The 15,177-nt window shown below is 46.9% G+C and overlaps 1 protein-coding gene across 1 annotated transcript in view; it reads left to right on the top strand.

Moving 5' to 3' along the window:
- The window catches only part of NLRC3 (NLR family CARD domain containing 3), an 820,465-nt gene that overhangs the window by 427,088 nt on the left and 378,200 nt on the right, over positions 1 to 15,177 (top strand). The window lies entirely within an intron of this gene.

Here is a 15,177-nt window from a genome sequence, read left to right as displayed (position 1 = left end):
TTATGGTTGGTGTCTCCAGGAGAGTATTTTGAGGACTGTACACCTTGAACTCTAAAGCTGGTTAGTGTTACTCTAGCTAAATCCCTGTTTTTGAGACCTGATGAACAATAACTCGCAAGAATGGAGTATGAGAGAATCCCTTTCGGGGCTCCCATCCCTGCACTTTTTGGGGACAGCCATGACACACACCAGGTCCCAAGCACCACAACATTAAACAGGAATAGTAACACATATACCAAGTAACTATCAAACAACCATTTTACTCCAGTGGAAGAGATAAGGGCAAACTCTGTGACTTTGAAACATATAAATGTGTATGCACAGTTTCTTTCAGAGAAACATCAAAAGTATGTTGCAAGCCCACACCTTATTGCACAGTTCACGGTGTTAATCAGATTTAAGGTGTGCATCACCCATATTGGTTTGAATGCTCACAAACCTCCCAGAAGGGCCACAAAAGGATGATTAGAAGCAGAAGCCTCAACTGTGAGTGAGCTGACAGTTTGTGTAAGTTTGGATGTTCAAACAGTGATCTAGATATCTGAAAGAGACTGTTGGTTAAAGATTCCTTACCTTACTTCCAGGCGATAGATTGGATCCGGAGATTTTTTCTTCAGCAGTACCCCTATGCATCGGTTAGTGGCGTCAGTCGACTCCGCATCCATCGTTTGCGTAGTGGTTGCCGGAATGACATCGCAGTGTCTACTTAGACGCCACCCCTGTGCGCTGACGTCATTTTTTTCTTTTTCCGCGCCAGCCAGCGAAGATCCGGAGAGAGCGGTGCCCTTAGTCATTTTTTGACTATTGTTTTTCAACTTTGTCGACATCTTTTTCGAGCCGTTTGACTCCTGGTGCACGTAGGGATGTCACATCGGCCGACCAGCTTCAAGCCTTGTGAGTCTTGTTACAAGCTGATGTCTGTCACTGACCCGCACCTCGTGTCCCTTTGGTGCCTGGAGCGTGACCACGACCCGAAGTCGTGCTCCAACTTCGGGCCATGAACCCGAAGTCTTTGCACGAGTGGTTCTGAAAGCTTCTGGAGGCCCGGCAGCCAGCTCCGCGCCGCTCGTGGTCCCTGTCGAGAGGGTGGTCGCGGGACTGCTCGTGGAGTCACCACAATCACTCCTCATCAAAGTGTTTGTCTTCAGGTAAGTCGAAGCACAAGAAGAAGGCGATGAAGCACCGTCCCTCTTCGCCTTCTCCCCATCCGTCGGCTGACCCGACATGGGACACAGTAGGTCGTTGTCCTTCGGCTCCACCCGCCGAGCCTATTGGGATGGCTCCGAGCTTCCCTCCCTTCCCGGATGCCAGAGCGTTCCCTGCCCAGCTTCGTGCCTTTTACGAAGCTCTCCACTCCAGCTTTAGGCAACCCAACTCCGCCGGCGTGCCTTCGGGCGGGCCCTGTTGACTCGGCTGGGAGCTCCAGGCCTTCGATGCCGACGGCTCCGGCCCGATGCCGCAGGGTCCCTAGGGATCCAGGCCTGGATCCGTATCGGTGCCGGTCGACCTCACTACCCCTCCCCCGGCACCGATTCCTCTGACGATGCCTCCTCCAACTCCGATGCCGGTTGTGTCCCCGGCCGGCGTTGACCCCGGCCTCCCCCTTGACTTGGACTCGGACTGGACCGGCGTCGATCAATGCAGGTACGGGCGCCGACTGGTACTTTTGTACCACTGTTCTCCCCTGGCATTCCCTATTGCCATGAGTGGCAGCCAGAGGAAGGTGAGGAGGACTGGTAGGGAGACCAACTGGAGGAGCCGGACTGGAGAGAGGAGTTGGGGGCAGCAGTGGTCTGGATACCTCCCCAGACCTTGGCATGCTTTCTCCCACTACTGTGGTCACGGAGCAGGAAGCCTCCTATGCTGTGGTGTTGCGTGGGCGGCTGAGGCCTTGGGCCTTGAGCTTCCTACGGTGGCAGTTAAGACGAACCTCCTGACTGAGGAGCTTCAGCCAGCAGCGGCCTCTTCGGAGCCCCTGCTGCCGTTCAATGAGGCCCTCACAGACATCCTTCTAGGCACTTGGTCCGGGCCTAGCACAAGGACTCCTGTGGATAGGATGATTGCCCAACACCACCGCCTGGCCACGGGCGACCCCATTTTCCTCCCAACACCCTACCCCCCGAGAGCTTGGTGGTCCAAGCCTCAACATCCAAAGGTGCATTCCCTTTTTCTCCCCCAGATAGGGAATCCAAGAAGCTAAACCATTTTGGGAAGAAGATGTTTTCTTCTGCCAGCTTAGGACTGTGGTCGGTGAACACTGCATGTCTCTTGGGCCGTTACACCCAGTCTGTGTGGGATACGGTTGCGCTGGTGCTGCCACAGTGTTCAGAAGAGGCCCGGGTCACACTCTCCTGTGCAGTTGCAGAGGGGAGAGATGCAGCAAAGTTCGCCATCCGCTGTGGACTGGACACCGCTGACTCACTGGGTAGAAAGATTTCTAAGTCAGTAGCCCTAAGACGCTACTCCTGGCTGAGATCCACTGGCTTTTCTGAGGATGTCCAATCGACTCTTTTGGACATGCCATTTGATTGCCGTTGTCTGTTTGGCGACAAGGCATACCATGCGCTTGAGCGCTACAAGGAGTCTAGAGTTATGGCCAGATCCTTGGGCCTCGCTGCCACCTCTTGTCCTGTGCAGTCTGCTTTTCGCCCCTTTTGTGGTTATGGAAGGGGTGCCCCATTGTGATCCACCCAGGGCCACAGGCCGACGCAGACTACCCAGCCTCTGCGGGGACGTGGGAACCAATGCCACGGGTCTGGGGGCCAGCAGGCAAGCCAGTCTGCCAGTGCCCCCTCTGCAGCAGCCTCTAAGCTTTCCTAGTCTGACCTTTCTGGGCCACCAGTTGCCAGTGGACGGCAGGATCCACCATCACCTCCCCCACTGGCACAACATCACGTCGGACAGGTGGGTTTTGCAGATAGCCCGAAGGGGCTACTCCCTCCCCTTCGAGACTACCCCTCCCCTTCGAGACTACCCCTCCCTCAATAGCACCAACACTCCATCGCATGTCGCAGGATCACTTGGCCCTTCCCCATCGGGAAGTTACGGCTCTCTTGGACAAGGGAGCTATCGAGCAAGTCCCTGTCCCAGAAGTAGGTTATGGTTGTTCTCTTCCAGGGGATCCTCATCAATAGTCATAAGCACTAGAATATTCCTGCCCATGCGTGGCACCCCGGAAACACAATCATATATGTATCTCCATATATATATACATTATCTACTGGCGGTCGCCAGTAGATAGTTATAGTTAGGACCGTGTTTCCATAGGAAATCCGCAACATTCTATTTGGAATAACTTTGGCGCCGGTTGACGAATCCTCGCGAAATTTTTAAAATAGGTGGGGCGCTCCGCTCCGCTCCTACCCTGAATGTCTCAGGGGGATTCGTCAAGCGGGGGCTGAGAAAAAAGGGGGGTCCCAAAACGCATTTTCCCCATGCAATTTTCCATAGGGACCTTTAGTCCAAGGTACAGCCCGAACGGCTGAACAGAATTACTTGAAATTTGGCAAAGAGGTAGTCCTCAGGTCAGGCATGCGCTTTTTGCAAATATGGTGTTAATCTGTTCAGTAGTTCCTGAGACAATCAAAAGTAAAATCACATACATATCTGGGCGGAGCCTATCCACACATCTCATCGTGAGATCTGATTGGCTGTCAGTACTTCATCCAAGAAGTGTTGGCAGCCATCTTGGGACCAATATACATGATAGCACCTCATTAAAAAGCATTGCAGTTAATAGAAGGTTTTAAGACTTTAGTTACATTATAAATCATGTGTTGATGGTACCATACTCATTTTAGGAATTGTGCTGTGTTCTAAGGTGATTTTACCATGTGAAAAAGCCTTCTGCTGTGATATCACGAACCATGTTTGAGAGAAAACTATTTTCTCATACTTTCCCACAGAGGCAGGGGTGGGGGAATCATATCGCCGGACGCCCGAACCATGTTGTTTATATTGACGGGCAAGAAGATTTATTGTCTATTTATGTCCGAAGGACATGTAGACATTAATCACGTTTTAATCACGTTAAAACAACAGGCTGTGGGCACTCTGGGGCACACAGCCAATCCGAAGCTTGCAGAGAGCCTTTGGTGGCATCTGATTGGCTAGCAGCCCATGACTGGGCTCTAGCCAGTGATTGGCTGGAGGAGTGAAACGTCACTCAGCCTCTGCAAGCGGTAGTCCGTAGCCGCCACGAGGCTTGCAATAAGCATTCAGGTAGGCCTGCCTCGGCGCCTCAGATGAGGACGTCAAAAAACCGTATCGCAAGCAGGCGCGCTGCGCTACCACCGCTTCATGGGGGAAACACCCATTACAACGAATTCAGATTCACGCGCTGCCATCGCAACAGCGGGTTTAACATCGCGGGTCCGGAGCCTTCATACCGCAGATGGAAACAGATCTGCAGAATTAATGCTTTCAAAAGAGACATCCGTTGGTGACTTGCAATTTATAACTTAAAGTCCTAATATAGAATAGTGAGCTATTAACTTTCAGCCCAGAACTGCGTAAACACACCGACAAATATACATTACAAAATTGATTAATGTTGCAAAGAGGGTACATTTGGCGAAAAAACGATTCTTATTATTAAAGGAAGCTCCCAACTTTGCTGTTTCTTTTTAGAATCTGCGTTTGTGCTTCTCCACACCAAGCACTCTTAAACTACTGCCTACCAGTATGGGTGACATGTGACACCTACACTTTCACTCCTTTGGCTTATGGGCAAAAAAACATTGTCGCACACGGCGCAGCCAGCACTAAAAGCTTTCGAAGCACCTGCTGCAGCGTTTCTTTCCACCGGCAATTACCAGGCCTCACAGAAATGTGTAGGAAACTTGTGTGATGAATTACCATCCTGGAAAGAGATCCGTGTTTTGTATAGTTGAGGTTGTGACCTCGGTGAAGTTAGTGCAGAGGGTTAATATGCCTGCTGCAAAGAACATGTACGAAGTCGATTACAGAGTGCATAGGATGGAAACAGATCTGCAGATTAATGCTTTCAAAAGAGCCATCCGTTGGTGACTTGCAATTTATAACTTAAAGTCCTAATATAGAATAGTGAGCTATTAACTTTCAGCCCAGAACTGCATAAACACACCGACAAATATACATTACAAAATTGATTAATGTTGCAAAGAGGGTACAATTGGCGAAAAGATCCGTGTTTTGTATAGTTGAGGTTGTGACCTCGGTGAAGTTAGTGCAGAGGGTTAATATGCCTGCTGCAAAGAACATGTACGAAGTCGATTACAGAGTGCATAGGATGGGAACAGATCTGCAGATTAATGCTTTCAAAAGAGACATCCGTTGGTGACTTGCAATTTATAACTTAAAGTCCTAATATAGAATAGTGAGCTATTAACTTTCAGCCCATAACTGCGTAAACACACCGACAAATATACATTACACAATTGATTAATGTTGCAAAGAGGGTACATTTGTTGAAAAAACGATTCTTATTATTAAAGGAAGCTCCCAACTTTGCTGTTTCTTTTTCGATACAACTTACCGATTCGCAAGGAACGTAGGGCTCACGTCTGGCCAGCTGCAAAAGTGAGGGGGAAATGGCAGGAGGCACGCTGGCTGACACCTTTTGTATCCCACCCATACGTTTTTACAAGGGTGACGGTGAATTAGTACATTACGTATGGTTTGAAATGTACGTATTTTGTGGGAATAAATACACAGCCAAGGGTGACGGTAAATTAGTACATTACGTATGGTTTGAAATGTACGTATTTTGTGGGAATAAATACACAGCCAAAAAAAATTGAAAAAAAGGGGAATAGAAATAAAAGAATTGCCGTCAGGGTTAAGGGGAGGGGGCGCAGGGGGGCAGGGACGCGATAATATCGCTTGACAAGTTTTCCTTTAGCATTATTATTGCACAGCATTCAATGGTTTACTGATTTTAATAAAGCAAAAATATATTAATGTTTCTCTGTCAGCCGGAGCCCTTAGGTTTGATGTGGAACGAGGGTAGGTGGGACAAGTGGATTTTACAGGACATGTAGATCTCAGTGGCATTTTGTCCCTTGGACAACTAGATTATTTGGAAAATTCCACACCCCTGCAGAGGTTTGGAAGGTGATCTATAAGCTAAACTGAGAGCATATTTTCTGTAAATTCACATTATCTTTTTCAGTCATGTAAGAATGAAGTCTGACATTCTCAGTAAAATATGTACATCCAACAAGGGCAGAGACTGTCAGTTGATTCCTTTGTGTTCTACTGCAGCTTGCCAGAGTGCTCTAAAGAACAACTAGAGCGCTAACAGTCTTACTTATGACAAAAGTATGGCACACCTGAAGCCATCTTGATTGGAATAAAGTGGTAACACTTAAAACATTTAATTTACAAAGGAACAAAATGAGGGGGTTCATTTTGCCATATAAATTATGATTAGTGCTGCAGAAAGAAAAACTAGGGCACATTTTGACTTCTAAAATCCTCTTTTATTTCATAAAAACATTCTGACATGCAGACTGAAACATGCACTTTGAATACCAGCAGCAGACTTGCCTGGTGAGCAGTAGCTTTACTACAGTGATCTAATGAGCAACTAGAGTGCTAACATTCAGAATTTATGGAAAATGTGTGACACATCTGAATGCCTTCTTGATGGAATCAAAGTAAAAAACTGAAAGTATTTCCTACTGAGGAGACTGCAGTAAATGAGGAAATTAGGAAACTTCATAACAAATAAATCTCCCAAGATGGCCACCAGAGACAAAAGAGCCCAAATGTAGCCCAAATATCACCCAGATGTAGCCCAAGTATAGCCCAATGACAGAATGTCCCAGAGTGTTCTTAAGAACAACTAGAGCGCGTACTGTCTTACTTATGACAAAAGTATGGCACACCTGAAGCCATCTTGATTGGAATAAACTGGTAACACTTAAAACATTTAATTTAAAAAGGAACAAACACAATGAGGGGGTTCATTTTGCCATAGAAATTATGATTAGTGCTGAAGAAAGAAAAATTAGGGCACATTTTGAGTGACTTCTCAAATCCTCTTCTATTTCATTAAAAATTCTGATATGCAGACTGAAACATGCAGACGTCACTTCTAATACTAGCAGCAGACTTCCGTGGTGACCAGTAGCTTTACTACAGTGATCTAATGAGCAACTAGAGTGCTAACATTCAGAATTTATGGCAAATGTGTGACATATCTGAATACCTTCTTGATGGAATCAAAGTAAAAAACTGAAAGCATTTCCTACTGAGGAGACTGCAGTAAATGAGGAAATTAGGAAACTTCATAACAAATAAATCTCCTAAAATGGCCACCAGAGACAAAAGAGCCCAAATGTAGCCCAAATGTAGCCCAATGACAGAAGTGTGCAAAACACTTATTTTTTGTGTATTTGCAGTTTTATATAGTGCAAACTTGTCAGGTATTGGAGTGCTTTACATGAACATTGGTTACATCACACAAGATCAAATTCATTTTGGTTGTAGACATGGGTAGATTAAGTGATTTGACCAGAATCCCAGAATGTTGAGCTGAAGCAGAAACTCCAACCTGGTTCCCCAGTTGCAAAGTCTGCAGCTCTGGAAGTAACACCACACCCTCTCCCCTTGGATGCAACATTTAATCAAGTGGTCAACTGGATAAAAAAACTAAGATTACAAATAATTTAAAAGTTCTTTGTCGCTATTTGAAAACTCAGAAAATGTGTCCTCATTTTAGTTTTTTAGAGCACTAACCATAATTTTGATGCTAATAAGACCCTCTCATATATGTAATTTCTAAAGGAAATGCTCTAGGCATTACAGTTTTGATTACATCAAGATGACGTCAGGCATTTCACACTTTTGTAATAAATATAGAATGTTAGCAATCTAGTTGTTCATTGGGATACTGTTGAGAGGCAGAGGCCAGGGGCACGGACTCTGAAAATTGAAGGCAGGTAGGAGAGTGCAGAGGCAACAATTTGACCACACTGGGCAGGCAGGAAGGGCAGTGGCAGCACAACAGACTATGGAGGGCAGTGGAAAGGGGGGCAGGGGCAACAAACCAACAATACAGGACTGGCAAGAGAGGCTGTGGCAATATAATAGACCATTGTGGGAAGGAAGAGGCAGTGGTCATACAACCATACATGCCAAAAGACCCGTTTCTGCCTGGAAACGTCCAATGTTGTTAAGCTCAAATGGGCTTTACTTGATCTGTTTCCTGTCTACAATCTTCTCTTTTTCAATGTAACTCAAAGGGGAAAATCAATACCCCAGTTTTATTTCAAAATCTCCCTCTTACCAAGTTCAAAATGTTCGCAAGTATGGTACATTGGATCATGGTAGGCAGGAGGAATTGGGGTAGGGACATGGACTTGGATAACAGAGGACAGGAGGGACATTGAGAGGTGCACCAAACTGACCCTACAGGGCAGGCATCAGGGTTTGCAGCAGCACAATACACCACACAGGGCATGCGGGACGGGAGTGCAGCACAACAATCCATAGAAAGCAATAGGGAAGGGACAGGACCATGCACATGGACAACAGACAACAGAGGGGAAAGAGGCAATGGTAGCTAGCTGACCATAATGGACAGACAGGAGAGAAAGCTGCAGCATAACAGACCATAAAGGGCAGGAGGGACGGATCAGGGGCATTACAATGGAACCGACAAGCCAGGAGGGAGGGAATAGGGGTCTGCACATGGAAACAGAGGGCTGGGGGAAGGGGGCAAAGCAGGAGCAGCAAGATGACCATGGAGGTCAGGCAGGATGGGCACTAGAAACAAGACACACCATGGAGAGCAACAGTGAGACTATGATGGCATACACACAGACCATGGAGGGAAGGTGGGAGGGGGTCAGGAGCAGCTAGCTGACCACACAGGGAAGGTGGGAGGGGCCATGGCAGCACAGAAGACCATGCATGGCAAGCGGGAGGGTTAGTGGCAGCACAATGGCTATGATGGGCAAGAAGGAGGGTGCAGGGGCATGGACAAAGGACCATGGAGGACAGAAGGGAGGGTCAGGACCTGGGCACAGACAAGAGAGTTCAGGGGAAGGGGCCTCACAACAGACCGTGCGGGGCAGGCAGGAGGAGCAGTTGCAGCATAACAGACCAGGGAGGGCAGAAGGGTGTGGCAGTAAAATAAACCATGGAGGACAGGCGGAAGGGGATAGGGGCATGGCATGAGGACAGGCAGGGTGGAGGTGGCAGGGACAGGTTACAGTCATCTGACAATGCTAGGCAGGTGGTAGGGGAGTGGCAGCTCAACAGAACACTCAGAGTAGATAGGAGTGGCAGGTCCATGGAACATGGTGGTCAAAAAGGATGGAGCTGGGGCATGCACAAAGACATCGGAGGGCAGGGGGAAGGAGAATAGGGGCAGCAAGCAAAGCACAGAGGCTAAGCAGGAGGTCAATGATGGGCCATAGAATTGGGCAATGGAGGGCAGGATGAGTGGACTGGTACATCATGCTAAATGCAGGGCAGTGGCAGAACATCAGACCATGCATGGCAGGAGGGAGGAGGCTAGTCCATGGATTCAGACAACAGAGGATAGGGAGGAGGTGGATGGGGCAGCAAGCTAACTGTTCATAGAAGGTGGGTATTAGGAACTTTATTGTTTTTAAAATGTGTGTCTGTGCGAACTACTTAAAATATGAACATGTATGCAGCATAATCTCACTTTTATTCAGGAAGAAGAGGACGTTTGGGACTGTGACTCCGGGCTCACTTGGCAGAAACATCCCCTGACCCTCCACCCCCCATCGCAAAATGTAATGCCCGTGAAAAGGGTAGGTGAACGCAGTGTTATATAGAACATAGTCCTGAGAGCACGATTGAAAATGAAAACTAGATATAGTATATGGTATAAACTATGCACCAAACAGTGTGATATAAGATGAACCGGGGCGTGAAATATAATATGCAATACATTGTGCGCAATGACAGATTCATTGGAGAGCGCGAGATAGCACAGGCACTAGCGCTTGCTATGTGATATGCGCCTTGGAGTGTAATATGCACAGGGCAGTGTTGTGTAACCTAAGTAGTCTCTAAAGTTGTAATATAAAATATGTGCTGGGTAGTGTAACATTGCATATGCACTGTGACAAAGATATGGATCCCAGATTGTAATATGTATGGCATAGCGCTGTGCTTTATAACATAGGCATCGAGGAAGGCACGTTAGATGGGGCAATATAACCCGTGAGATGGCAAGTGTGGCATAACATATTCACGGGGTGGTGTTACAGTGCACATGGGCTAGAGAGTGTCATAGCATACGCACTAGCTGGTGGAATACAACACAGGTGTGTGGCACTCGGCGGGCACTGGTGGGTGTAACACAGCATTGGGCTCAGCCAGGAGCACGCTGTGACTCTCAAGTGAGGTTTGTCTCCTTTCCAGAGAGTAAAATAAAAAGTATTACACATCCGGCGGTGGATGTGTGTTTTATTAACCGTGAGGGGGTTTCTTGCATAGTTTGGTCGAATTTCTGTCGAATCCCCTTTGAATGGCTTGGTGTGCATGTGTATTAAATGTGCCCGTCAATAGCTACCCATGTTTGTATAAATAAACGACAAGGGTGTCTACTTGGAGAGTACCCACCAGCGGGGGTGCCGGGATTAGGCACGGTAGGGTGTCAGACATGTCAGAGCTTCACTAGCGGTGTGAATACATTCTACGTGGATTCATTGTATGCATAGTCGCCTTTTAATGAATATCACGCAAATCGTCATGGTGATAGGTACATACGGTTTGTCCAGCATGTCCTAGGTGTTTCTATAAATATATATATATTTATTTTAAATAAAAAACAAAGGCCGGCCCCGGGGGATGGGGTCCCCGGGGCCATATGTGGCCTGAGGAGGGGGGCAACACAGCCCCCCTCCTAAAGAATAAAAAAATAAAAAAAAAGGCCATGACCTGGGGGTTGGGGTCCCCGGGGCCGATTAAGGCCGTGGGAGGGCCAAATTATTTTTTTTCAACAAAAAAAATTAGGGTGCAGGCCCTGGGGGATGGGGTCCCCAGGGCTAATAAATTAGAAAAAGAAAGGGGGCCACACAGCCCTCCTTCTTAAAAATAAATAAATAAAAGACCGGCATCGCGCCGGAGGCCACGCCCCTCCTTGCAGCACTCTGCAAACGCGCCCCCTGGCCAGTTGTAAGTTGAGGAATTAATTCCCCTTCAATACTGAGGGTCCCTGAGGGCCAACTAGCCCAACAGGTATCTCCAGTATGCGCCAGGTGCTCAGACAGGTGTTCTGAGGCCACGCCCCTTTTTACACCTCCATGCAATGCAGCTCTGTGGCGCTTACTGGAGGTACCTAGTGGGCTAGTTTGACCCTAGGGACCCTTAGGATTCAAGGGGGACTTAATCTCTCAACTCAGAACGCCCACAGGCCCTGTGGCGCGTTTTTAAGTTGGGGAAATAATTCCCTTTCAATCCTGAGGGACCCTGGGGTCCAACTAGCCCACCAGGTGCTTCCAGTAAGCACCACTGCTCTGCGTTGCAGAGAGGTGGTGCAGGCCATGCCACTTTTTACACCTCTCTGCAACGCAGCTCTGTGGCGCTTACTGGAGGTACCTTGTGGTCTAGTTGGACCCTAGGGACCCTCAGGATTCAAGGGGACTTAATCTCCCAACTTAAAATGGCTACAGGGCGTGTTTACACGGTGGGGAAGGGAGGGGACGGGGCATGAGGTGACGTGTTCAAACACGCCCTGTGGTGCGTTTTAAGAGGTAGTTTTAATCCCCTGCCCTATTATATACTAGGGGCTTATAGAGTAGGTCATGCTAATCACAGGGGGACCCCAACACATAGTGTGCCCTAGTGTATGTAGGTGTTTTCACTGTATTCTGAGTGTCTTTTAACATAGCACTGGCTCTAGGACTGGTTAGTCAGACTCAGTTACCACCAGTATCCGTAAAAGTTGAGGGTACAGGATGATTTTGCAACAAGGCTTGTTTCTGCTCTTCTGTTTGTTCTTTCTGCACGTTATACTTCTTCCTGCACTTTTCTTCGTCTTTGAGGACTTCTGTTGCTTCTTTCTGCATTTCTTTTTTTCTTTCTGTGCGTTTTTCCTTCTTTCTTCACATGTCCTATCTCTGTAGGCATAGCAAGAAATTAGCATTTAAAAAACCTTTGAAATTCACTGAAAAAAACATAGGTTTCAGGCACGTTATAGCTAGGAATTAACATTTAAAAAACCTTAGAAATTCACTGAAAAAACCATAGGTTTCAGGGGCGTTATAGTTAGCTGGACTTTTCACTCGTACAAAACCATAGAAATTCCCCCGTTATAGTTAGTTCCGCTAACTATAACTCGCGCGCCCGCAATGCACTGCTGATGACGTCACATATTACATCACTCATGACATGGTCCGTGACATCACTGATGACATCACTGATGTCATCACTGATGACATCATCCTTGTGATAGAGTGGCAGACCTCCTCTCCCCCTAATATAACCATTGATACACACATTCAAAAATAGAAATTAAATTTTTCAAAACAATGGACATACCAATACCAGTTACAACAACCTATTCAGTAATTGTAAGATCCACATCCACTCACCAACAGTCCTATACAGTCAATCATACATGTACTCACTCATCATATGTACTCATACACCTATACATCCTGTTACACAACGCCACTCATCCATAAAGTTACTCACACACATAGTCACTCATGCTAATAAAGAATCAAACATCCGTTTACCTGCATATACAGTTATACACACACCACCACACTTACTTCTACAGAAACTTACACATACTTAGTCTTTTTAACAATCACTTATAGAAACACATACTTATTCATACAGGAACTCTTTCAATCTCTCACTCTCACATATACTCACTTATATACACCAATAGTCACATATACTAGTTTAAAACATATGTAGTTACTCATAGAGACACTATTGAGACAGTCATTCACTCACTAACACACCCATGCACACACTCATCCACCCATACAGTCCTGCACACATGCTGTCTTCAACACATACAAACAGTGAGTCACTCATTCATGCACCTATGCACTACGTAATACCCCCCACCGAACCATACAGACATCAGACACTTATACTGATACTCAAAAAACCAACTAATAACCTATATAGACACTCATGTAGCTACTCACCAACCCATGCAGCCACTTATACACAAAGTGAGAGACTGATACAGATATTTACATATTTAAACATTACTCACTAAGCCATGTATTCACTAAGATACACTTAATCAGTCAGTTATACAATCAATTTTTCAAAAACAAATCATCCATTTAGACACTTATATACCCATTTATTCTTCCATTGACCTTGAGATATACATATATAAAACATATGTAATTTTCAGAAAAACACATTCACTGGATGATGTCATCGGTGATGTCATCAGTGATGTCATTTGAGATGTCATCAGTGATGTCATGAGTGATGTCACTGACCATGTCATGAGTGATGTAATATGTGACGTCATCAGCAGTGCATTGCGGGCGCGCGAGTTATAGTTAGCTGAACTAACTATAACGGGGGAATTTCTATGGTTTTGTACGAGTGAAAAGTCCAGCTAACTATAACGCCCCTGAAACCTATGGTTTTTTCAGTGAATATATATATATATATAATAAAAAAGCAGATGCAGCCTTTCATAACCAGAGCTGAATAATGCTGTAAGGACTCCCCTGTATATCATGAACAATACCTTAAAAACCAGGGAAAAACAACAGCAAAGCATGTTTGAAAACTGCTTTAATGCTTAGCACTTAGCACAATCTCTCAGCAAGGACTAAAAGCATTGACAACTCACAGGCTGCATTGTAGAAAACATAGCCCAGAAAAGCTGAAAAGCTAACTCATAGCAACATAGAAATAAACTGGCACCGTGCCTTTAAGGCAGCCATGACCTCCAGCTTCCCATCATGCCTCAGGGGTGACAGTTAGGTCAGTTGTTCTTTCTGGCTCCTTCAGACAGGACCCTGGTTACACAGCTCCACTTCTTTCTGATTTTAATCAGAAATAATCTTCAGTTTTCTGGAAAAATGTATCTTACTTCGACGTTTTTCAACTCATCAGGTAAGGTGCTAACTTTTTCTGGCTGATTTTGCCATTTTTTCCACTCAAAATGCCATCTCTTTTTGACCCCTGCCCTTCTTGTGGAAAAAAGAAGGCCAGGTCAGACTCTCATGCAGTCTGTATTCTCTGTCTACCTAAGGACCATGTCCCCAAGACTTGTCCTCATTGCCAGTCTTTAACTAATAGAACTCTAAAAGACAGAGAGCGTATCCGCCTTTATGGGCTGGGAGAAAAGGATAAATCATCTTCCAGAGGCAGGTCACTGGTGAGAAAGGGCTCTAAGAGGGCCAGATCCTCTTCTAGAAGCAAGATTCCATTAGCGTCGGGCTTGGCGCTGAGAAAACTACCACCGGTGGGACATACGTCCAAGAAAAGACCTTCGACGGTGGGCTCACCGTCGAGAGAACGCCAACATACAGGTATGCCGCTTCATTCGCCGTCGACGTCGAAGAGTCGTGAACCTCCACCGTCGTCCACCCAGCGACGAACGGCGCCGAGGAGCAGAAGTCCACCGCCGTCGTCAACCCGGCGACGATCGGCGTCGAGGATCAGAAGCCCTCTGCCGTCGTCATCTCGTCGTTCAGCGTTGAAGGCTGGGAGCCCTCCGCCGTCGTCAATCCAACAACGTTCGGCGTCGAGGGGTGAGAGTCCTCCGCCGTCGTCAACCCGGCGACGATCGGCGTCAAGGATCAGAAGCCCTCCGCCGTCATCAACACGGTCACGATAGGCGTCGAGGATCGGAAGCCCTCCGCCATCGTCAACCCGGTGACGATCGGCGTCGAGGATCGGAAGCCCTCCGCCGTCGTCAACCCGGCAACGATCGACGTCGAGGCACAGAAGTCCTTCGCCGTCATCAACTCGACGACCATCGGCGTCGAGGCGCAGAAGTACTCCGACGTCATCAGCGAGGCATTTGACGTCGAAGAACAGAGAGTCGACGTCGAAATCGGTTCCAACACCTGGCCGAAATTCGACGTCAAGAAGGAGGTCAAGGTCGACGTCGAGAAGGGCTCCGTCAGAGCAGGTCATACGCTCGACGTCGAGACCCAAATCAGTGAGGTCTGGAGAAGGTTCAGTAGTTTTAGTGACAGAATCAGCATCACGGCA

This window comes from Triturus cristatus, chromosome 10, assembly GCF_964204655.1.
Source record: "Triturus cristatus chromosome 10, aTriCri1.1, whole genome shotgun sequence".
Classification (NCBI taxonomy): Eukaryota; Metazoa; Chordata; class Amphibia; order Caudata; family Salamandridae; genus Triturus; species Triturus cristatus.
The sequence above is the reverse complement of the archived record's forward strand: the minus strand, read 5'-3'. Positions and strand labels throughout refer to the sequence as shown.